Source organism: Pteropus alecto, unplaced genomic scaffold (assembly GCF_000325575.1).
Source record: "Pteropus alecto unplaced genomic scaffold, ASM32557v1 scaffold20, whole genome shotgun sequence".
Classification (NCBI taxonomy): Eukaryota; Metazoa; Chordata; class Mammalia; order Chiroptera; family Pteropodidae; genus Pteropus; species Pteropus alecto.
The window spans coordinates 6,147,011-6,171,179 of NW_006436298.1; the positions used below are offsets into that span (position 1 = coordinate 6,147,011).

The following is a 24,169-nucleotide window of genomic DNA, read 5'->3' on the forward strand; positions in this document are numbered from 1 at the left end:
CCAGTGAAGAAGTCACTACTGTGTTCTTCCTGAGCCCCAGTCACGGCTATCAAACATTCAAAGCAAACTGGCAATGGTTAAACACTGCATGTGTTTACACCCTGAATCTGGAATCACAATGGGGTAGCTTGAGCTGCCAAGGCCCGGCCAGGCCTGGCTTTATCCTGGACACTGGAGTCTGTTCTCTGACCCACCGGACAGGAGTAAAGTTGAGTAAATACCATATCGCTTTGCTTTTGATAGATGTTTGCTCTCAGGGACTTCAATAGGATTCGTCTGGAAGTGGGGTTGAAGGGCACATACTTGTAGAATCAAGATGCTGTCTCACGTTAGTGGGCGTTGAGAAGCTTTGAGGCTTTGTAAGCTATCCCCAAAGAGAAAACCCAAGCTGTGTAAAATAAAATATATCTAAACAAATTAAAGGATAACTGGGATCCTTATAAAACTGCTTTGAAGAAGAAGCAGGGAGGGAAGACTAGATAAAAGAATGATGGCAGTGTGGTTAATGGGTTCAGTTGAGTGATGGATCATTGAGACCTTGTTACACTATTCTATACTCTTGAGAATTTAAAAATTTATTCATTAAAAAAATGCTACCATAAAAAAGCCATTTAGCTCTCCTCTTTTCCCAGGCCACAATAGAAAACATAGATTTTTCTCTTAAATATCCTGTCTATTTTGTGTTTTTAGCTTTTTCAGTTTTTAAAAAAATAACATCAGGATTTTTTTTTCTACTTATAAAGTGCATTATTATGGTAAATTAAGAAATTCAGAAAAGAAATATAATAAAGAAAATATGTCCCGCGTCTTTGAATTAGCACTTGTTAATATTTTTATATATTCCTTTTCAGTCTTCACACACACACACACACAGAAAGAAAAGAAAAAAGAAATTTTTAACATACCTAAATGGAATTTAATTATTTTTAGCTTTATACCATGCTTTTTTCCCCACCTTTGGTGACCATTCCTCATGCCATTAGATATTCTTAAAACAATGACTTGTAATGACATAGAATATTTTCACCCTGTGTTTCTCAATGCCAGAAAAAGTTCAGAACAAAGTTTTACTTATGCCATGCTATACTTAAAAAAAAAAATAGAATGGGATTTTTATAGCTAGAGATTACAAGGAAATTTATTTTGTACTAGATACATACCACTTTCTTTAGAATAATTTAAGAATTGTAGCTGGATTCAGCATAGTACTTGGCAAGTACAAATATAATAGTAAGATAGTTTTCTCATCTTCAGATGTGTTCCAAAAGGGAAATGAGAAGAAGGAATGAAAATAGAGCATAAGGATGGGGTATGGACGTGAGGAACAAAGCCAGAAATGGGCGAATATGACTCAGCTAACATAGACACATACCAGCTTCTGCATGCCTTGTGCCAGCTATTATGATCTGTCTCTTCACTAAGAACTTTGGAATCAAAACTCAAAAGGTTCCAGTGAAAATTACAAAGATTAAGAGGGAAAAACATATATTAGAAGTGCAGAGGAAGCAAAGTGATGGCAGACAGATCCAAGGACAGGCGCTCCAGCATTGATTGAGCACCTGCTACACACAGAGTTGCACACTGGATTATGGATAAACCACAGTCCTTGGCCCCATGGAGCTCACAATCTAACTATTATATTTGCAAAGCTGGTTTAGTATTTTTAATTCTCAGAGTTTTAAAAACTTGTTTTCAGCCTCCCCCAGCCAACATAGCGACTATTAAGATAGGTCAGGACTATAATTACAACTTTGCAAATAGAGAAACCAAAAAGAAGCAAGGTTAGCTGTTAGCTGCTCCCACAGGTAGGCCCTTAAATTGTCACCTGTTAAAATAGAGATATTTTATGCAGTGATGGAGACTGTATCCTCAGATAAGCTCTTGGTCTAGTGACTCATGAAGCTGTCGTTTTAGGAGATGGAGTATATTCCACTCTCCAATTAAATTAGAGCATTTGAATCTTGATGGTGTTGAAAATATCTATGAATTTATGATGGGAGGATCATGTGCCATGCAATCTAGCTGAAGGGGTGGGAAGCAGGAATTTATTCTTATCTGCCTGTATTTTTTCTCTGATCGCCAGGCCAGAATGTGTTTCACTGTGGTTAGAGTAAATAAAGACTTGGGATGACTTTTCTTTTTTTTTCTCAAACAAAAACAAAAAATTCAGTCGTCCTGAAGAACACTGATAATGTGAAATGGGACAGCAACAGTAGTTGTTATTTAAAGGGTCCTCTTAGTTTCATTTTTCTTAAATTGAATTTTTGCTTTACAGAATATAATGTTCTATGGATATGTTTGTAGTTTGAGGAAACAGACTACTTTTCAAGGCTATACTTAAAAAAAAATAAGACATTTGAGAACATTGCATGATTCCGTTCATGAGGCTTTAGGTCACATACCATTGTTATCTTCCTCCCTTTGAACGTGGGCTGTATGTATACCATTGCAAAAATATATATGTAATGTACGTTTTTATGGTAACTTTGATTCTGCATAATCTTAATAATTTTGGTGAAAGTATTGTTCTGGTTATTATTGCTGCATAACAAATTACCCCAAACCAGTAGATTAAAACCACCATTTTATTTTGTCAGTTTTGTGAGTTGGGAATTTGGGAAGAACTCAGCCAGGGCAGGTCTCACTTGGGATCTTTCATGCCCTTACAGGCAGATGTTGGCTGGGACTCCGCTGCGCTCTCACAGGTCCACAGGCGAGGCATCCCAAGGGAGCCCAGCAGGGGCAGGGTAATTAACAACACTTAACGCCAGCCAGCATGGTGGTCTCAGGGCAGTCAGTCCCTGCATGGTGAATGGCTGCCCTCACGGCGAGTATCTCAAGAGAACCAAGCAGAAGCCTTTTCTATCCTAACCTCAGACATAACATGGCATTGCTCTCACAAGACTCAGTTGGCTACAAGCAAGTCCCTAAGATTGGGTCTTTTGGGGAGGAATATCACAGGCTCATTTAAAAACTGCCATATATGTGTTTTTGTGTTTTTCTTTAAAAGGAACAACTTAGTGTGTATTATCTTAAACTAGCAACTGGGATCCTCCTCAAGATCCCACAAGTTTGTGAGTTCAATCTACCTCGAGAACCTAGCACAGGGTCTACGTAATAGCAAATGCTCCAAAATGTGTGTTATACTAAACGAAACAGAAGGCTGACAAGCTAAGAACACAGCCATCCGAAGAAAGGAGAAGGGACTTTGTGGCTGCCAAATTTTTACCTTTGATAAGTGGAAAGGCTTATCATGCTGATAAAAGCACTCTGTATAGAGAAAATAGAAAAGCTTGGGTTTTTTAAGGTAAAGGAATCTCAGAAATCCTATAGTACCACCCTCCTTCTCCCCCTCCCTCCCAGCCCTCCTCACCCCACCCCACCCCAATTTTGCAGCTAAGCCAGAGAAGCAAAGTGACATGACCAAGTGACAAAGGTAGAAGCTCTGTTCATAAATTCTAGTCATTACTTCTTTTCCATTCCATCATTGTGTCAGTCACTGTTTGGGGTTCTTTATCAAAAGTTGCAGGGTCACTGAGGTTTAGATTTTTTTATACATGAGAGTGAGGTGAGACTTCTGCCAACCTGTTGATCTCAGCAGGAGTCCTTTTCTTCCTAGACCTTCTATTCATTCCATGGGCAGCAAAAGAAAAGTCCGAGAAAGATCTCACCAGGAGGCCACAGGACTCCAAGTTGCTCTCTTCAGATATAGGTCAGAAAAACTAACTTCCTAACCCTTTCCCTATGTCTTTCAATATATCCTTATTGTTTCTACATCTGGAGAAGTGGCGAATCTGGAAGGTTTCTGGTGATTTACAAAACACCTGTGAGGAAATAGATGTCCTGATCCTGCCTAAACATGTGACAGTGACCTATCATATTTCCAGGTGGTCACCACATACCTAGTGTGATAAGACATTATCCTAGCTGTTTTAGGTCAGGAAGGCAGAATATAAAGCCACCTATCTTGCATCATAATGATGCAGTTTTGTCAGAAAGAAGAATAGTATGTTTAAAGTGGCCACCTAGTTAATTAACCCAAGGAAAAGAAATCACACCTTCACCTTTGAAGTTTTTACAGCTTCCCATAGCAAGAGGAGGCTCTTGCCTTAACCAGTGTGAGGGCATTTTCAATTTAGTAAGTTCCATATTTATTGGAAAAGGCAAGTGTTAGAACTAGTGTATGAGACTTGTTCTTAAACTAATGTCCTAGGTCAGTAAATATTCCTTTAACTCCTTAAATTGATGTTTGTGAAAGTCACTGGCTTATAGTGAGCACTCAGTACATGTTAATTCCCTTTTTGTTCCCCACAGCACTGTCTGGTGAGTGACTTATGTTCATTCAAGTTCAGTATTTCTCTAAAATCCCCTGAATCTTTGTTAGCAAGGGAAAAGTCAATAATATTTGGCCTCCTGAATTTACTAAGGCAGATAAATCTCTTAAGCTCCCTGGATTAGTCAGGGTTTTCCAGAGAACCAATATCACACACACACACACACACACCGTGTGTGTGTGTGTATGTGTGTATGGAAAGAGATTTATTATAAGGAATTGTCTCACGTGATTATGGAGCCCGATAAGTCCCAAGATCTGCAGTTGACAAGCTGGAGACCTAGGAGAACCCATGATTTAGTTACAATCTGAAAGCCTAAGAACCAAGACAGCCAATGATGTAGTTCTAGTCTGAAAGCTAGAATATTCGAGATTCAGGAAGAGCCAGGGTTTTAGTTTGAGTCCAAAGGCAGAAAAAAAACACTGTTCCAGCTTAAGACAGTCAAGCAGGAAGAAATTCCCTCTTACTCATGGAAGGGTCAGGCAGGCTCTTTGTTCTAGTCAGGTCCTCCACTGATTGGATGGGACCCACCCACATTGGGAGAGGCACTCTGCTTTATTCAGTCTACCAAATGCAAATCAAATGTTTATCTCAACCAGAAACACTCACATACACACCCAGAATAATATATGACCAAATGACTGGGCATCCCATGGCCCAATCCAGATAACAAAATGAACCATCACACTCTTCTACCAACGAGTACTAGTTAAATTAAAATTTCAGACGAAATTTGCTTGGTTGTAACAGAAAGGATTTTCTGGTTAAAGGGGATATTTTACCAAAGATGTGTCATGTACTCAATTTTTTGAGCCTTCGAGTGTTACTGTGTACTCAGAACACTGTTCCATTCCAGGGCATGTGAATAAATGGGATGCCCCCTCATTCCTGCCCCCCCCCCCTCCACCCGTGCCTGGAAATGCACTTACAGTGATAATGCAGGGCCGGAGGACAGAGGATGTTCTTTGTAGTGTGTTTGCCTCTGTGACCATCCTAGGAAGGGATTCCAGTGAAAGCTCCCCATCTTCACTCCAGAAGGTGACAGACTTGCCTTTAGAGGTATGACAGGACATGAAGATTACAGCACAGCTTCACAGACATTCTCAGACAGCAATGACGTTTTAGTCCACACAGAGGCAAATCATCTGCACAATATGATCTATCTAAAATTTAGAAATTGTAAAGGTGCTGCACACTGGTTTTATGCAAAAGCCAGTAGCCTGTTTTCATTCCATGGTAGAAGTTTGGTTTGCACAGTGGAGGCCACACGCCTCAGTGATTAAGAGCGTGCAACTAGCAGAGCTCCAGCTGCAGAACTACTAACAAAGAAGCAAAAATGGGGAACCTTTTAGAGTTCTTAGAATAGGGATAAAATTATAAAAACAATGGGTGAAGAAGACTTTTGTTAGCTAGAATTTGTGTGTGTGTTAGCTAGAATTCATTATATTAGTAATGATCATGCTAAAGAGATTATATCTATCCAATCTTATATACCTGCTGTGAGATAAGTACTATTATCATCCCCATGCTAGGGTCAGGAAACAGAAGCATAGAGAACGGAAGTAACTTATCCTAAGGCCACAAAGCAGGTAAGTAGTGAGCTACCTGCAGAAATTTGAAACTAGGGAGTCTGGCTCCAAGTCTAACCACTAAACTAGATACCTCGTATTTGAATGAGTTTTCTCTCTGCCACCCAAACAAAGCCACAGTCTGCCTGAGTAACCCGCAGGGCTGCTGCCTCGCATTGCCAAGTCCCATGGGGATTACTGGGCAAAGGTTCCCCTTTTCTGCTTTCAGGTCATGCTGCTTAAGCCACAGGTAGGGTTCTATGGGGGATGAAATGAAAGACCAGACCTGCTAGGGTCAGAGATCTCTCCTCCAGACCCTTTACTTGTCTTGAGCTTTTTAACACCTGGCTCCCTCCATCCTACATCCCACCATCAACCATATGCCCTTTAAAGCTTTCTACTATCCATTCCAGTCAAGACTTGGGTTCCTTTTAAAGTTTTTGTTTCTTTTGCAACAAGAATCTTGGCACTAAATTTTTGTTTCCACAGCCAGTAGTGCTCCCCTCAGTAAATATCACCCTTCTTCTCATTTGGTCCTTGTCAAGCATACATGGTCCCTGCCCGCACAGAGTTTGTAGTTTAGTGGGAGAGACAAATATATTCAAAGAATTACACATAAATGTAAAACTATACTGTGACAAGTGCTGTAAAGAAAGGGTGCAGAGTTCAATGAGCCAAGAATGGACACTTGACCTGCTCAGGGAGATCAAGGAAGTCTTCTCTAAGGAGGCGGTACAAAGTGCAGATCTGGAGACAAAGGAGAGTGTGTCACAGGAAGAACCTACTCAGAGTCCTGTACCCAGGCAGGAAGGAGTGTGGTAATTTTGAGGAACTGAGAGAAGGCCAGTGTGGCTGGAGAACAGAGGATGGGGATGTGGTCTATGATGAGGGAAGAGAAGTAAGCAGGGGCATGACTGCGTACAGCTCATATTGGGATTTGGGCCTACATACCTACAGCAGTTCTTTCAAATCTGGACAGCATTTGAAAAATACCAATAAGAAGATCCCACTCCAGAACAGTTAAATCCACATTTATGGAAATGAGACCCAAGTGTAGTGTTTTGTTTTGTTTTGTTTTTGTTTTTGTTTTGTTTGTAGCTTTCAGATGACTTTATTGTAGAAACGGATGAGAATCATTGTCCTACAGCAATCGGAAACCATAAATGTTTGAAAGAGAATATGTATGCTGTGTGTGTTTAGGGGGAGATGGATGCCGTCATCAGATTTACATTTCAAAAAGCATCCTTTAGAGTTAGGAATAAGGAATAAAAGTTTTCAGAAAAGAGACCAATTAATTGGCTATTAAGTGTTGCAATGATGGATCGGGCAGCAGCCATGGAGATTAAAAAAACTGATAAATATGGGACTGGTGGAATGATGAAATGGTAGACTCAGTATAGGAGAAAAAGAGAATGATTACTATGGTTCTGCTTACACAACAGGGTGGATAATTGTGCTATTCGTTGAGATAAGGACAAAGGTTAGACCCAGACATTGTTAGAGTCGGGGTGAGGTTTTAATTTTGACATGTAGAGTATGCTTTCATTTTATCATGTGCTTTACTTCTCATTTCTCTAGAGCATCTATATATCACTCACCACTCCTTGCTATTATTCATTAAAACAAACAGCAACAACAATAACCACAAAAAGAACTATTGAGTGCTTATTAAGTCCAGGACATTGGTCTGATTAATCTGCCTCCAAATGTAACTCGAAGAAGCTTACTGCTAAGAAAATTCACTTTCCTTGTAAATATACATGTTTTCCTAGCAAAATTGTTTCTATTTCATCCTCTATATAACATTTTTTATGTTTCGTATTTCTTAAAATGTTTAGTGCCAAGGGACAGAAACCCCACTCCAATATGTTTTAACATAAATAACATTTTATTTGAAGGATATAAAAGTATTTCATGGAATACACAGATGAATTTGCAGCTAGGTTTCAGGAAAAACTAAAATCACGAACTTAAAAGTTCATGGGATCTCTCCTCACTTCCTCTCTGCACATCTTCTCACACACCAGCTTACATCTTTTTTTTTTTTTTTTTGGTCAAGACAAAAGAAAACACAGCTATTGACAGCTTATGAGGTTTAATTGTTAGAGCTCAGACATCTGAGAGGCTCTCTCAGTACAAAATCCAAACTCCTGAGGTTGTTGGTGCAGTGGAGGCAGGTGTCCTCCTCTGGTCCAATCAGCTGTGGCCAAGAAGTAAGACCTTAGGAAAAGGTTATGATCATCCCACATCGATTCATATATCCCACTGAAGTGTGACCCAAATGGATGTTCTTACGATAGTCCGTTGGCATTGCATTGAGCCTGCCAGGTACAAGTTCTCGAAAAGTAGGGACTGGGCAAGTAGTACATGTTTGCCATTATATCCCAATTGAGTTAGCATAAGTGAACTACAAGATTCAAGTGCAAACAATTCCAAGAAGGTTGAGAATTTTACAAAATATTTTATTTCTCTGGACTGATATTATTATGGCATCTGAAGTTTCCAAAATTTCTAAAATTTCATGTTTGATAGTGATGTTTGCCAATAGATTTGCATTTGTGATTTGGGCTATGAAGTTTTGAACTGATTCAACAAAGCAGTGCACTGGTTGTGAAATGATAGTGGTTCTGAATATCATTTGCATTTTTGTAGATGGAAAATGATGTAACAAATTCTAGATCTTTTGATTCTCATTAGTATTCGATTAACACTAAGACTCCCCAAAGCCCTAAAAGAAGTAACGGGAGTTGAGATTTCAGTTGCATTTGGGAAACTATGTACTTAGAAATTATTCCCTTAGAAATAAAGGAGAACGTGTTAGGTGACAAGTCATAAAGAAGTTGGTTTTGACTGTATATTCTTTTGAAGCTTTAAGATAAAATGAGGGCTTTGCAAATTACTGGTGATGGAAATAGTTATAAGGATCTCTTATGAGCTTTCTTATGAAAATACTAGGAAATAATCGGGCCAGTCTTTCCATTCTGCCTTCCCAGGGTGTGGCCCTCCTTGTAGACTCTGTGCCTCCTGTGTCCGTGACCTTCGGAGTTTCTCTCAAGGAATTTACAATCCAGTTAGGATTAAATAAATACCTAGTTAACAAAGTTTATAAAATACTTTATTCTCGAGAGTCCAGTAGATGATCTATATTCGTTGAAAGGGAGGTCAGGAGCTAGGAGCTCAAGCAGGCTCAAGTGGCCCAACCAGGGCTGGCCCTTGATACAGCTGTGATGTAGGTGCAGTTTGTCTTGGGTGCCCTTGAACCCATTTGTCAGCACAGACTGTGTTTTCTTCCTTTTGATTTCTCTATACTTACCTTTACCTCTCTTTTCCATCTGCTGGACGGTACCAAAAATTTGTTCCAGTCTTACTCTCAACTCATTTCAACTAATCCCTGCTAAGGTGCTAATCGAAAGTTAGGATGTTATCTCAAACATGGCAGAAATGTGGGTTTGGGGATTTAGATTCTAGACCCGGCTCTGCTGATATCACTCAATTTAAACTAAGGGTAATTTTTCATGTCCTCAGACCTCAGTTTCCTCATCTTTAAAATTATCTGGAAGGATTTAGATAGATGTTAAACTGTCTTCCAGATATTAAATCGTTAGTCTATATAACAACACCCTTCAGTGTTTGTATTTTTTTAAAGGAGTAAGAGAGACAGTCTCTGTTATTCCCCAGTATAACTTAAAGCAAGGCTTGGAAACTTTTTTTAAAAAAACAAGGTAGTAAATATTTTAGGCTTTGTGTGTCATACAGTCCCTGTCATAATGACTAACTCTGCCATAGTAGCATGGAAACAGCCACAGACGACAACAAGCATTGTTTACAAAGATAGATGGTAAGCCAGAGTGGGCCTGCAGGGGATAGTTTGCAGACCTTGGTTTAGAATATGCTGTATGGAACCAAGTTTCTTGAGTTCAAAGTTCAGCTCTACCAGCTACCTACCCTTTTTATGCCACAGTTTACTTATCTGTAAGATGAGAAATGGTACTGTGCCTCCTTCATAGGGTGCTGTAGGGACTAAATGAATTTATGAATGTAAGTACTTGGACCAATATTTGATTCATAATAAATGGATGTTGTTAACTATTATTATTCTCCCTCTTTTCGGCTTCCTTTTCTGTTTCTGCACACTATTTTTCTGTTGATGAGCTTAGCCCAACGTCCTCTTCTTCAGGGAGGGGGGTACTACAGCAAGAGCCTGCCAGGTGAAGAAACACCTACCCCTGTAAGGAAACTCCTCTATTTATGAATGTTCTACTTGTGAACAGTTTTAGATAAAGGTTCAGAGCTTCAAAGTAAAGCAAAAGCACAACCACTTGGATTGCCACAAACTAATGGCTCTAGCGTTCACTCATATAGCATTACTTTGAATCTAAAAACAAATAGTTGTGTAGGATTCGGTAAGGTAGCCTGTTGGTAAGCCAAGAAGTCTCTGAACCCTCTTCCAAGAAGGAATGAATAAAGAAAAGCTTAGCAAAGCCACCTCACGTTAGAAAGAATACTAAGATTTTAGTACTTAGTAATAGTAGGCTTTTAGGTACACAGATTGGTGAGAGAAGGATCCCTGAGTGAGGGGAATATTAAGATACAGTTTTAATGGGGTCCAACGTGGACTGTGTTAGAAAGGAGGTGGTGCTGGTGGATGTTGGGGTACGTGCAAACATTCATGGTCAGGTAAATGGCTTGGGAACAGATATGTACTTTTTCTCTTTTAATTCCGTGACCCAAAAAAAAAAAAAAATTAGCAAGAATTGCCAGTTCTTTTGTCATGGAATTGTATGGTAGAGTTTTATAGCATTTCAGGTTTAAAGAAGTTTTGGCTTAGATTGCATCATCAGCCTATATAAGTTCCTCCTGTTTTTCACGTGGCACAGTGCCTACATTATGTATAAGATTATTAATCTTTTACTAGGGTATTGTTGACAGACCTGTAATCGTGTGTAAGAATCATAAATCTTTTCTTCAATAAGTCAATGGTGCCTGTTATATTTGGCAAGTATTTACCGGGCACTAGCTAAACCAAAACGATAGCAGTGAGGTCACGGGCTAGAACAGAACAGTGAGTCCTGTGCCTGAGTTTAGGAAACTCAGGTTCATGTCATCATTCTGTCACTGTGTGACTTGGAACATCAACTAACTTTGTAACATAGAGATAGTTATCTAACTTCTTTGGGACTCAGTTTCCTTAGCTGAAAAACTAGAGAGTTAACTAGATGCCTAAGGCACTTGCCAACCCTATAATTCAAGATTACCCGAGGGAAGAGACGAGGTGATCCCAGAGGTCTGAAATTCTGTGTTGATCAGCCCACATCCTTTTGGGCCTTTCCAAAGTTTCTCCTCAATTTGTGGTGATGATAAATCAGTTAATAATTACAGTAGTTAAACTGAAAGTTGCCCAGAAGTGGCATATCATAGATGCAAAGTGAGCACATTAACCTGAAGGCGGTCATCATCGAACAACGAGGCAGCATGTGCTGCAGCCCTGTGGAAGGCCCATGTGGAGATTTGGTTCTGTTGCTTACCATCTGTGGGGCTCAGGCCAAATCACATAGCCTTTCTGAGTCTGTGTCTTCATCTGTAAAAGGAAAATTATGACATATGTTTTGCCTACAACCCAGGGCTGTTGCATTAAAACAATTTATGTAGAAGCCTCCTTTATATATTAAAATTAGGTACAGAAGCCATCATAAGCATGGTTCTCTTCTTAGAAAACATAAAGTATGTTTTTCAAACATATTAGTGGGAAAAGAAACTAATAACCTACCAAACATACTAAATTATCAGTAATCATCTCTTCAAAATGCATTTTACTCATAACTGAAAAAAGGAAATCCTTTTTAACATTGTGATACATCCACCCAACAAAAATTTTGATTGTTAAAATAGAAGATTCTAACCAATTTCAGAAAAATTGGTACTGTCAGAATACAGCCTCACCTGATCTAAAGTGTTTTCTTTGTACACACAGCTTGGCAAGACCCAGAGAAAAGGCTGCGTGATAAGAGCTGGAGTGGGGAGGCTGATGGTAATGTGTTTCCTTTATTCTGCACGGCTGGCTGAATACTTGGGGCTAGGTTCTGTCAGTAGCACTGACAGTTCTGGATCCCCTCCAGTGGAGGGAACAAAGGCTGGGGTTTCTTTTGAAAAATTCTTTCTGAGCAATGAGATTGTCCAACACAGTTTTCTTGATAAAGGGCTCATTATTTATCGGTGTGACTTTGCCCTTAATTTTTATGCTGCCAGTGCCAACATGAGCATATTTAGGCAAATCCTTTGACCCAGACAGCTATAACAGCACCCTAACAATTAGTGTCAGTGCTCAAACCTTGGGCAAGGATTATAATCAACTACAGGCTAGATTTCCAATTAGTTGAATCACTAACAAATATAGTTTATTAGCTTGATTTTCATCGTATTTACAGTTCTTGTCACTTTTCAAATGCAAGCTTATTTTCAAATTTAAAAAAAAAAGGTAGATTGTTTCAGAATTGCTTCTTTAGTTCAAATGACACATGCTCATGAACCTAAGATCTATGGTTGCTCTTGTCAGAGTAAGGTGGCTTCAGAACTCTGGGAAAAAATGACCCTCTGAGAAAGAAATCAATATAACAATTAGTACGTGATGAGTCAGTCTCAGAAAGAGAATCTGTAAATGGTGTTGGAGAAAGTCTTGTATCACCCAAGTCCAAACAAGATTAAGTTTTTGTCTCTAAAGCAGGACAGGAATGTTTTGTTAGCTGAGGAAGTTGAAAGCTAAGTATGCTGTAAGCTTTGTAAAAAAATTTTTAATCAAAGTGAGGTAGCTTCATGGTGCTCACAAAAAGAGATGTCATAGAGTAAGAGTGATGCCATGTTTATTAGACAGCACCAGAGAGAAAGTTGCTGAGATGTGGGATATAAATGTTCTGTTCTCTAGGGAGGTGTACTCCATTGGGCGCCTGGGACACTTCAGTAAGGTGCTCCAAACCAGGATGAAATGTCCCTCAAGCCTCTCTACCACCACTTCTCTGAATGTTTTCAGGGTTCATCCACGTTTTTGCATGTATCATAACTACATTCCTTTTTGTGGCTCAATGTTATTCCATGTATGTATGTAACGTGTTTCGTTTATTCATCTGTTGATGAACACTTGGGTTGTTTCCAGCTTTTGGTTATTGTGAATAATGATGCTGTGAACATTGGCATACAAGTATCTATGAAAGTCCTTTCTCATTGTGATTTTCATTTGCATTTCCCTAAAAACCGAAGATGTTGAACTTCTGTATGTGAGTTTATTTGCCATTCGTATATCTTCTTTGGTAAAGTGTTCAAATCATTCATCCATTTTTAAAAACTGCGTTGTTTGCTTTTTTATTAATGTGTTGTGAGAATTCTTAATGCATTCTAAATGCAAGTCCTTTCTTATATTTTGTATTTTGCAAATGTTTTCTTCAAGATGCAGCTTTTTATTTTTTTCATAACTTCTTTCGAAGAGCAAAAATTTTCAATTTCGATGAAGTCCAATTTATTGATTTTTTTTCCCTTTTATAATTCATGCTTTTTGTGTGCTAATATTTAAGAAATCTTTTCTAAACCTCCTGGGTTTTTTTTTCTTTCTAGAAGTTTTGTAGTTTCAGCTCTTAAATGTACATCAATGATCCATTTCTAGTCAATTTTGTATATGGTGGGATTTCAGCATCAATGTTCATTTTTCCTGGCTCACAGCTTTCCAGCTGCCCCAGATGATATTTTAGCACCACTTGTAGACTGGTAGTGTGAGTGGCCCTGTTGCTCGCTCCTGAATCTGGCTCTAACTTATTCAGACCCTCAGAGATTCTAGCTGAACAGCACTTGCAGTCTATTGCTTTCACAGTCACAAATGTAAGAATCTTGTGCTGAGTTTCCCTTACCCTCCAAATCTTTCTCCCTTATAGACTACCCACTATGTTTCAGAAAGTCTGTTAGCTGCTGGAGTTAGTAAAAAATAATAATTGGCTCTTGCATTCAAGAGAATGACTACACAAATATTCGTTTTGTATTTTATGAATTCAGCTGACTTTCCTGCATTATAATCTTTTTTCAGTCTAGCTTCTTATAGGGGATTTTGAGAGCAGAGACTGAGTAAAATTTAACTCAAACTGTCACTAAGGTAGCTCATTTACTTTCTTCTCATACTGGTTGATTTATTTAGTCTATTCCCAAATAAAGTGTGAGGACTAAAGAGCTAAAAGAGATAAGGATGCCCAGAGCATAGATTATGATCAGAAAGCTTTGAGTATAGGTGATCATGGTCTGACATGTTTTTCAGGATACAGCCAGGAAGCTGCCTCTCCTAATATTTCAACATGTTTAGGAGCTTGTACAGCTTAGAAACAACAAAATGAGAATTATAGTAGTGTTGGCCTTCTAAATTCTGTTTGCTAAGAAGCGTTCCAGTCAATAATTTTTTTCATGTTTCTTTTAATATGTGTTTAACCTGGTTCTTAACGCAACAAAAGTGGGAGATTTTAAGCTAAGTAATACAAAGATTGAATTTTCCCCCCTCCCAAACATTTCAGCTATCAGGGCAGAGAGGGAAAATGAAAATATTGGGCAAAATTCTGTAGTGTTTTGCCTCCAGGGTTGCTACCACTGGTATTTTACCAATTACCAACTCTCACTCACTGAATGCCTGCAACGTTTGGTGCTGTAGTGAACAGAAGATTCAAAAAACATGGGCTTTTAGAACAACAGTTTCACCTGCCAACATGCCAGTTCTCTTCTTGGCTGTACTTTTTCTTAGGCCTACTTAATTTTATGAGGTACACCATTATAAAACCATAAACTGATGCTCACCACACTTTAATGGTCTAAACCACGTTTCAAAAAATGCTGAATTAATTGCAAGCATTTAATAATTGAGAAATTGCCCATAAAATCTAGGCTTCCAGCTTCTCTTTGAAAATCGAAAAGTCTGGCAAATCTGGACTCACATCCCTGTGTGGCAGCCATCAGCTAAACCCTAGTACCAGCTGCTTCCTGAAAGACCAGCCATTTGGGCTCTAGTGTCTCCCCAGCTAACTTTCCTGATGGTACCTTTCCTACCAGGTCCCTCCAAGGCAGTGCCTGGCTCTGCACTAGGATCATGTGAGGAACCTCAAGAGCTATCAATGCCTGTGTTCCAACCTCAGAAATTTTGATATAACCCATCTGGGTTGCAGGCCAGACAGTGGAATTTTTATCAGGGGCCCAGGCAATTCTAAATGTGTAGCCACAATGGAGAACCCCTGTCTAAGACAGAGCGTCTCAGTTTAACTTGCATATTAATCACCTGGGATTTTGTTAAAATGAAGATTATGATTTAGTAAGTCTGGGATAGGGCGTGGGATTTTGCATATCCAACAAGCTCCTAGATGAGGCTAACGCTGCTGGTCTGTGGATCGCTCTTGAGAAGTAAATAAAGCTCTAGAGCATTTGCCTTTTTTTTTTTTTTTTTTTTTTTTTGAACCCTATAAACTACATTTAGATTTCAAGTCTAATGGAAATATATTCTGGCACTCACATTATTCAAGTGGCTGGAGTGATGGTGGCAAATGAGTTTCCTATCAGTCCTCTTTGGGGAGGGCCTTTCTCAGGTTGCTGTGGCTACTGAAAGCCTTTCAGAGTGCTGGGGGCCTTGCCTCCCTTAAGTTTAACTTCTAAAACACCTTTACTATCATCAGTTGTACATGACAATCTCCTGTTTGGGAAATTGTACATCCTCTGAAATATTGAGCTCCTTGGTGGTGACACCACCTGCCAGCCAACAATTTGGCCGATATTGATTGAACTGTGGTGTTTGTGTGCTTATTTGAGCATTTTATTACAGTAGTTTTCAGTCTGTATTCCTAGATGCTCTAGGCCTAGAGCAATGGTTCTCAAACCCTAGCATGCATCAAGACCGCTTGGAAGGCTTATTTAAACAGATTGCTAGGCTCCACTTCTAGCATTTTTGATTTAGTGAGGACAGAGAATTTGCATTTCCAACAAATTTCCAGGAGATAATGATGTGGCTAATCTAAAGACCTGGTGGTTCTCTTGGCCTCATCACATGACTTCTTACAACAGTTGCATTTTGGGAGTTCAGATAAGATTTTATTAAAGAAAGTGTTTTGCTTTTTAAGTTTGAATACTGCTGTTTTGTTGCCTTTTATTATTTCATACAAATCAATGGAAAATGAAAAATGCTAATATTAGTGATTAGGGGGCAGGTAGCAATTTACTATGGATGAAACAAAGACTGAAATTATTCAGTTTATGGAAAAAGAGCCCAATTGTCCTTCCATGGGACACTCTTTGGACTTATGCTATGTGTTCCAGTATGATGGAAAATAAAGTACTGAAGACTATCTAAAAAAGGAAGCTCAATTAAGGATTTTATGACGTTTTTAGGTTTGAGGAGAAGAGAACCCCACTGTAGCACTACCTAAGTTCCTTTCCAGGAACTCTTCATGTACAAAAAGAGGAGGCAGCTGGTAAGGTTTCTTCAGACTCAAGCCTAAAGGAAATACTGTAAATGTCACAGCAGTTACATCTCAGCTTATTGGATTGACTCAGTAATTTTACCATAGGCAGAGACAACTCATTTTATTTATAAAGCTCAAACAAAATATGAGGCCCTTTATTTCACATAGTTGGTGGGAAAGATGTAAGAAGGATGCTTGGTAAACTTCCTATTTACTTTGATAGTGGATTCTTAGGTAGCTGTCTGCTTCTGCATCTCCACTTCAAAAGAGAGACGTGTTGAAATAATAGAAACGCCAGTGCCCGAATAAACTAAAGTAGAACTTTTCCGTTAGAATGTGAGTCACCTTTAAAAATCATATTTTCTAAGGACAGTCAATAAATTTCAGGATGTTCTTTCCTCTACTTCCAACGCCTACTGGAATAAACCACCAAATTCAAAGTTTGACAAAAGTCTAAGTGCTTAGTTTTGTTTTGTTTTTAAGTAATATTATTGCAAGGAAATTGGGAAAGAGCTGTGAAAAGGCTTTAGGGCAAGCAGACTAGGCGAGTGCAGATCTCAAAAGTGCAGAAAGAGGAGTCTGGGAACTTGTTAAAAGCGGACGCTTACATGTTTTAATGGAAAAGAGCAGAAGAACACCAGGTGATGGCATTTCATTCTACCAATCAGTGGAAGGTCTGAACCATGAACCAACATCAGGTTTTTCTTGAACAACTTAAGCAATGATTACGAGTTGAAGAATCTGCGTTTGAAGACGAACAGATTTATGTATGGGAGAATGTAATTCACGTGCGCTTCCTCCAGAGACCCCATGAACGAACAGCTAGGGGGCCACCGTCTGCCTGAGCGACCTACATTTGCTCCGTCATCTCAGGACTGGAAGGGATCAGCCAGCGTGCGCTCTCATAAAACTCTCTTCCGTCCTCGGGGACACGCCTGGCTCCTGGTGGCGGCGGTGCCAGGCTCTTGGATTTCGCGGCAGGCTGCGGGCGCTTGTCCCTCCGGTTCACCCTTTCACCCCTCCTTCATCCCCGGGCGTCACGCGGGGTGGCGTGGTTTTTCCGCCCACCCCCGAAGCTGTGCTGGCGAGACCGGGAATTGCAGGGCCTCCCCGTTTTGGCGAGCCCTGGAATCCAAGTCTTCCTGCCCCAGCCACTGTGCCGCGGGCGCTGGAGGCTCGAAGGAGGCTGGGGTTTGTTTCAAGACTCTCGGTTTAGAGACGCAGCCTCTAAGTCTGAACTTGTCCTCGACCTCCCCCAGCCCCGCCGCCTCTCCTCCCGGAGACGCCCGGCAGCAGGTTGACCGTCGGGAGGGTGCAGACCCAGAGCGCTCCACAATCTAGGTAGCGAGCTACCCGGCCGCCCAGGGCATCCCCGCGGCGGGGGCGGAAGGCTAGCCGGGTGACAGGAAGGGTCCTTAGGACGGGAGCTCCGCCCCTCTTTGGCCGCCGGCTTGGGGGCGGGCACCCAGAGTGGCAGCGGCCGAGGGCGCGGCGCCAGCGGAGAGGGGCGGAGACGCGGGCGCTGGTTGGCGCGGGCTCGGGGGCGGGGCCCGAGGGGTGGGACCAAAGGCGGAGCCAGTGCCGAGCGCTGGAGCTGCAGGCGCACGGAGAGGAGTCGCGAGCAGCTGGAGCGGAGTTGGAGGAAGAGCAGCTGCGGCAAGGCTGCCAGGCAAGCGGGTTGGAGACGGCGAGCTCGGATAGGGAACAGCGGTGGGTTGGAGCTGGGTTAGAGGCGCGTCGGAGCCGTGCGTGCAGGAGGCCGCCGCTGCAGCCCGGGCCCGGGAGAGGAAGGAAGCCTGCCGGCTGGAGAGGTAGGCGGCGGCAGCGGGTCCGGGTGCGTGCGCTCGAGAGGGGGAGGCGGTGCGTGCGCGCGCGGCTGTCGCCACTCTCTTCCTGTCACCAGCAGCCGCTTCTCCTTCAGCAGAGCCGAGCCGGGGGAAAGCGACTGGCCGCCGGTCCTCCCCGCTGCCGGCATCTCCCATCCGCGGGACAGTTGGGGGCCTCGCTCGCAGCCAGCGTCCTGCGTGCTGCCGGCCACCTCCTGGCTCCCGTTTGCCCAGTCAGCTTCCGAGCTGGTTTCTGCACGCCGCTGAACGCATTCATCCCCGGAGTTGCAGGCGACCTTGGGCTTTTCCCCAACCCTCCGTCACCGTACACTTATGAGGGTCCCCACTGTCGCCTTGCTGCAGTTTTTCGGGGCCCTTCACCAGAGGAGAGTACTCTGATCGCTGCCTTTGCGTTAGTGGAAAGGAGCGATGCCTTCTTCCGCGCCCTCCAGCTGCAAGCAGGGTCGCTGGGCCGGCTCTTGCCTGGGCGGGCGGGGCCGCGGTGGTCCTCGGAGCTCACCCCCAACCCCCGCCTTCTGAAGTTTTCCTCCCTCCTCTTCCGGGGTGGGGGAAGTGCGCCTTGGGGCGGCTGCTCCCTGGGGCCCTAACTCGGCGTCTAGTGCCCACCCGGCCAGTGCAGGTTGTTGGAGACGCGTTTAATAGGGTCTCGAAACAGCCCGGAAATACAGCTTTTTGCCGCGCGGGGCTAGACTGGTGGGATTTGTCCAGCAATATGGAGCCGGCTCGGGAGAGGAAGAGCTTGCAAGCCGCCTCTGAAAGATCGTGGGGGAATTGTCTGGAAACCACAGTTCTGACACTCACTTCCCAAGGACAGAAACTGCCCTGCAAATCACAAGACAAAGAGAACAGAAAAGCTCAGGCCAACCACTTCAGTCCAGAAATGTACTTTGGTAACCAGAATTGGAGTATGAAATGTACGGATGTGAGTGGAATGGCTGTTACATGTTGAATGCAGAAATGTGTATGAACTGAATTGGGGGAAATTCTTATGCTTCCCCGGGTACTGTTAATATATAGGAAAGGTTTCACTTCCATCGTTAATCCTTGGTGGAGCTGCAGTGATGTTGGTATCAGAGTCTGAGTTTACTCTTATGGGGGGTTTTATGACTAGAAGCGATAAGGTTTTTTTTTTTTTCTTTTCTTTTCTTTTCCTCTTTGTCAGTCAGTGCGAGCGAACAGTTCCGGGTTTTGAATGCCTCATGAGATTGTCCTTGCAGTGTGATGAGGTGCAAGTTTTAGTTGTTAGGGGGTACATTCACAAAGCTTACTGACCCAGGCTTTATGTGGAATTGCGTTTTAATATTTCATCAGCTTGTGTTGCATTTTGGCAGCTTTGAACATGCTGAGGTATTAGCTTAAAAAGATTGGAGTAGTGGACAGATTGGATTTCGAGGCAGGCTATCAGATCAGAGTATTGCGTCTTCAAGGTGTAAATCATTGGGAATTTGGTAACTTATGCACAGAAAGCCACAAACATCTTTTATTGTTGAAAAATAAAATAACCCCCTCACGATAATTTTTGACAGATTACACTGTTCTTGAAATAAACAGTCCAAAAGCAGTAGATGATAGTTTTCTTAGGAACAAAAGTTACTTAAACTTTGGGAAGCAAATGATTTGGTGGTTACAAGGAAAATATCTCAAGAGTGATTCTTTGGGGGCATCCCTCTAAAGTTTGGGAAGGTGTGTTTGATTCAGAATCAAAGTTTAAACTAAAAAAACCAGTGAAGGAGCCCGTCTGCCTTGCAGAAGTGTTGGGTTATATCACTGCTGGCCTCTGCAGCTTGTGTATGCCAGATGCAAGTAGGTATTAGAGTCATACTTTTTTCATAGAATGTATAGATTTTTATGATTGGAAGAAAGTTTTAGGTTTCTGATATTGGCTTTCAAACTGTCACGTGCACTTGTTTTTTAACTTTCATCTTGATTTGGGACCTGTTCTTGTCAGTTGCATAACAGAATTCTGCACTGTACACTACTATCTGCTTTTTTATCTGCTTTTCGTAAAACGATATCACTGTCTTCACATCTATGATGCTGATAGCCAATGTAAAAAAGCATTTCACTTCCCATTGATTAATTATATTGTCTTTAGCTACTTCTTGAAATTTAAATTTATTAAGATCAGGAAATCCATGCGGCATAATGTTGGTTTGGGGAAACAAGTGATACAGTAAGTTATAGGTGATCGACAGCAGTGATGGTCGTATCTGCTGGGAATGTTAATCGCACAGCTGATTTTAGGAGTTTAGTACCTTAAATGTAGACATATTCCACTTAACTCAAATTTTGTGTTGTTAAAAGTGTTGACCATACCTTTAATCAAATTTTTTCATGAATGCATGTAATTTTTAGGTTAGTATGTTGGTTGAAATTTTCTTTTAGGTAGTTTAGGGGAGTATTCTAAAAAGGCGTCCACTCTGAAAGATTGTCCATATGCTCAGTAAACAGGAACAGATCTAGTTCAACTTTTATTGTGTTTGCCTTTTGAAATTTGCAAAATGTGTTTTATTGAATGAAGAGTCGGTGAATAAACACTTTTAAAAACAATTTATGGTCAGGTAGAATATAGAAAGCTGAGATATAGAAAGCATTTGGGTTTTTACTTTTAATTTTCTCACATCTGAATCATACATAATGCAGAAGAAAATGGCAAGTGCTTTTTTCAGTATATTCTACATTTCAGACAGGCTTCCCATAGATCTCCCTCTTTTGGAAGGCAAAGGGATCTGCCAGTGAAGGCAAGAGAATGGAGCATCTCAATGAAGCCCTCAGAATGTGAGAAAGTTACTTATGACTAGAAGGAAGAGATTATCAATTTCGTTTTTTACCTTAGAAGGCATAATATAAATTATGAAATACCTTTTAACTAATAACTTGGGTTATAATTAATTTTTTAAATATTCGTATTATTTATTGCTTTTTACCCCTGTCTCCTGCACCTATACCTGTCATAAGATTACTTGCCACAATTCTGCCAACACTCTTATTGGAATTACTGTCTAAAAGAGTGGTGATTAAAAGCCATTTTATGTACATTATGCCAAATGAACTGAAAAATAGGCTGTAATTACTCATAAACTTGTCTGTTTGGCTTATATTAGTTTTTCTTTCTTTCTTTTTCTTTTTTTTTCTTTTTTGAAAGGGTAGAATGAGTATACTATAAATTATGCTTAAAAAAAAAAAACCCTACTGTAAAAACATCTTTGGAGATTTTATCTTCCCAGCATTGTTTTCCTTAAAGTAAATCAATACATACTGACAGGCACCTGTAGTCAAAATAATTTTCAGGTTAATGATCACCCCCAAGATTATTTAAGTAACAGGAGTCTGGCAAAAATGTAAGCAACTCCACCAGTGGATGGAGTGAAATAATAAAGCGAGGTGCCTGGTCCATTGTGTCATGCCCCTTGCCTTTCTCACTGGGCACCCAATGGTCTGGACTCAGGGCTCAGCTCTAGGAGCTAGAGAATTGCATTAGTGCTGCCATCTTTTCTCACTGAGGGCAGCTAGAGAGCAGCTACCCAACCCTGTTGGAGAGGAGTTGTCCCCTAACTTCACCTCCTGCCTGACACCACACTCACACACCCTTGACTCCTTCCCAGTCTCCTTTGGCCCGACCTCTGCTGAGCCACTCTGTCTAACTTAGACAAAGAACTAGATGGTCAAAGTCCACACTTTGTCTTTATCTATCTGTGTATTTACTCTGTAAAGGAGTTAGGAGACAGCAGAGATTTTTTTTTAAATTTTGCCTAGCTTCAGGATTCATTTAGAACAGTTTGCAGCACTTAGAGGCATTGAAAAAGAAAATTTTTTGCAAATGTTCCTGTTTCAAATGTGAATTGTAAAAATGACAGTAAGTGCATTCAGTGCTACTAATAATAGTAGTAACAATGGTAATAATACCATAGCTGCAATTTACTAGCTATATAACTTCAGGCAAATTATTTAACTTCTCTGCTTGTTTTCTCATCTGTGAAATGGGGATAATAATTGTACCTGGGGTGGTTGTAAGGTCTGAGTGAGCTGATATATGCAAATCTCTGAGAGAGGTGCCTGGCCCATAGTAAGCACTGTGTTGATTTTAATTATATTAAGCTCAATTATCAAGCATGGAGCTCAGTGCTTTATATATCCAATTTCATTTAATCCTTATAATAATCATTTGAGCTGTAGGTTTGCTTTTTGAATCTGCCTCACAGATGCTAAAATTGTGCCCCACAGAGGTTAAATAACTTGCCCAAGGTTAAAAATCTAGGCACTGATGGGGATAGCTGCTGGAGTCTGAAGCCGAGTGCTTGTACTAATCTTGTTAAGAATTTTACAAAATAGCATTGTTTTTTAACAAAAGGAGGGACTTTAGATTATCTACTTCAGTCTTCTCATTTTATGGCCACATCTTCAGTAATGATGCAGAGAACCCGAATGGACTCTTTGGGGTGGTAGGATGTTTCTCAGGCCCGGGAAGCCGCAGCGTGAACACCTGCATCGTCCTTTCTCCTTGCCCCTGGGTGATGACCTCTGAGACTAAGAGCTGCCTCCTGCTGGGCCTGGATCTCTTTCTCCTCTGCCCCTCCTGCAGTGAGTGCTCTGGCACCATCCCATCACTTAGCTTTCTGGAGAGCCCTGCCTCCTTTTTTCACCTGGGCTTGTCCTGTCCCCCAAAAGGGCTTGCAGACAGCAGTTATAATCTAGACACCCTGCTTCCTTCCCACAGCACGGACTCAGCCCTGAGCATGGCAGCGGACAGCATATTCTAGTTGGCTTGAAAATGAGTGGAAACATTTGATGACTTTGACTTCAGGATTAATCTGATCCTATCATTTTTATTTTGTTTTAATTGAGATGAAATTTGTATACCATAAAATTTATCCTGAGCCCATCATTTTAGGTTGAAATTCATTGTTTACTAGGAAATTTTAACTTTAGTTCAGTTTGATTTTCATGATTACCAGAACACCATATAGGAAAAGTGAAAAGATTTTTAAATTATGATTTTTGTTTTTTAAAAACGATGTGAATTTAAGTGGGGAGCTTGCCCTAGACTCAGAGCTAGAACACCGAAGACGGAGAGATGGAATATAGAGAAGAATGGGCTGGGGGCCCAGGAACGCCTCCATAGCCTTTGCAACTGAAGACCCATTTTGTGCTGGGTCCCCGTGCCAAACTGCTAATTTTATCATGGGATAGAATCATATGATGAGGATATATTCTTGATTTATTTAAAGTGATTTTAAAATATCCTTTATTCCTGCCTCCCACCAAGTTTGCTAAATCCTCGTTCTTTATAAAACGGGAAGGAGTAAGTCAACAAAGTCAGAGAACTTTTCAAAGAATTTTGTTTGAGTCTTTGCCAAAATGCCTGCAGGTTAGAGGGTTAAACTGAAATTTTACTCTCAAGCAGTTGTACGTTAAGAAGTCATGGTTATTTCTTGTCAGGCATCAGGCATTATTTTAAGGAACAGAATGAGAATTGCTCACTATCTTAGCAGAGAGAAGAAATACACTTCTGATTAATGGTATTGCAGGTCTTTAACTGGATTGAAAGACAAGAGCAAAATCATTTCCTTTAAGGAAATTTTGAACTGTTGCATACGATGTTATATAAGTTAATTTGTTATTTGTTCATAAGATTCCTTTATAAAGACCCTTTGTTATAGTAACTTTACGTATGTACTAGCTTGGAACCTAGATATCAAAACTGTCTTGGTTATTTAGAAACATTAAATTGTAGATGATGGACATTATCCACATATAAAAACCTTTACTTTGTGAATAATTATATTAGCTCTGGGTGGAAATAGTGCAATGGACAAGTGTTCATAGCCAGAGAAATTGGAGGTGAAATCTTGTGAATCTGGGCAACAAGCAGCCTGCCAATCTGGATAGTTTAGGCTTCATTGATCTCAGGAGGGTTATAGAGACACTGCCAATGCGTTGGGCTGCTGAGTTTT

General features: G+C 40.9%; 1 protein-coding gene across 5 annotated transcripts in view; it reads left to right on the forward strand.

Moving 5' to 3' along the window:
* The first annotated feature begins 17,947 nt into the window (after positions 1–17,947).
* Positions 17,948–24,169, forward strand: part of PIK3R1 (phosphoinositide-3-kinase regulatory subunit 1) — an 85,471-nt gene continuing 79,249 nt past the window's right edge. The window contains exon 1 of one of the 5 annotated variants that reach the window (XM_006913101.3): positions 17,948–18,179. The gene's annotated coding sequence lies outside the window, so the exon portion shown is untranslated. Of the gene's footprint in view, positions 18,180–18,778; positions 19,138–24,169 lie in introns of those variants that run through there. The other 4 variants (XM_025047776.1, XM_015590459.2, XM_025047777.1 and 1 more) reach the window with 4 other exon arrangements.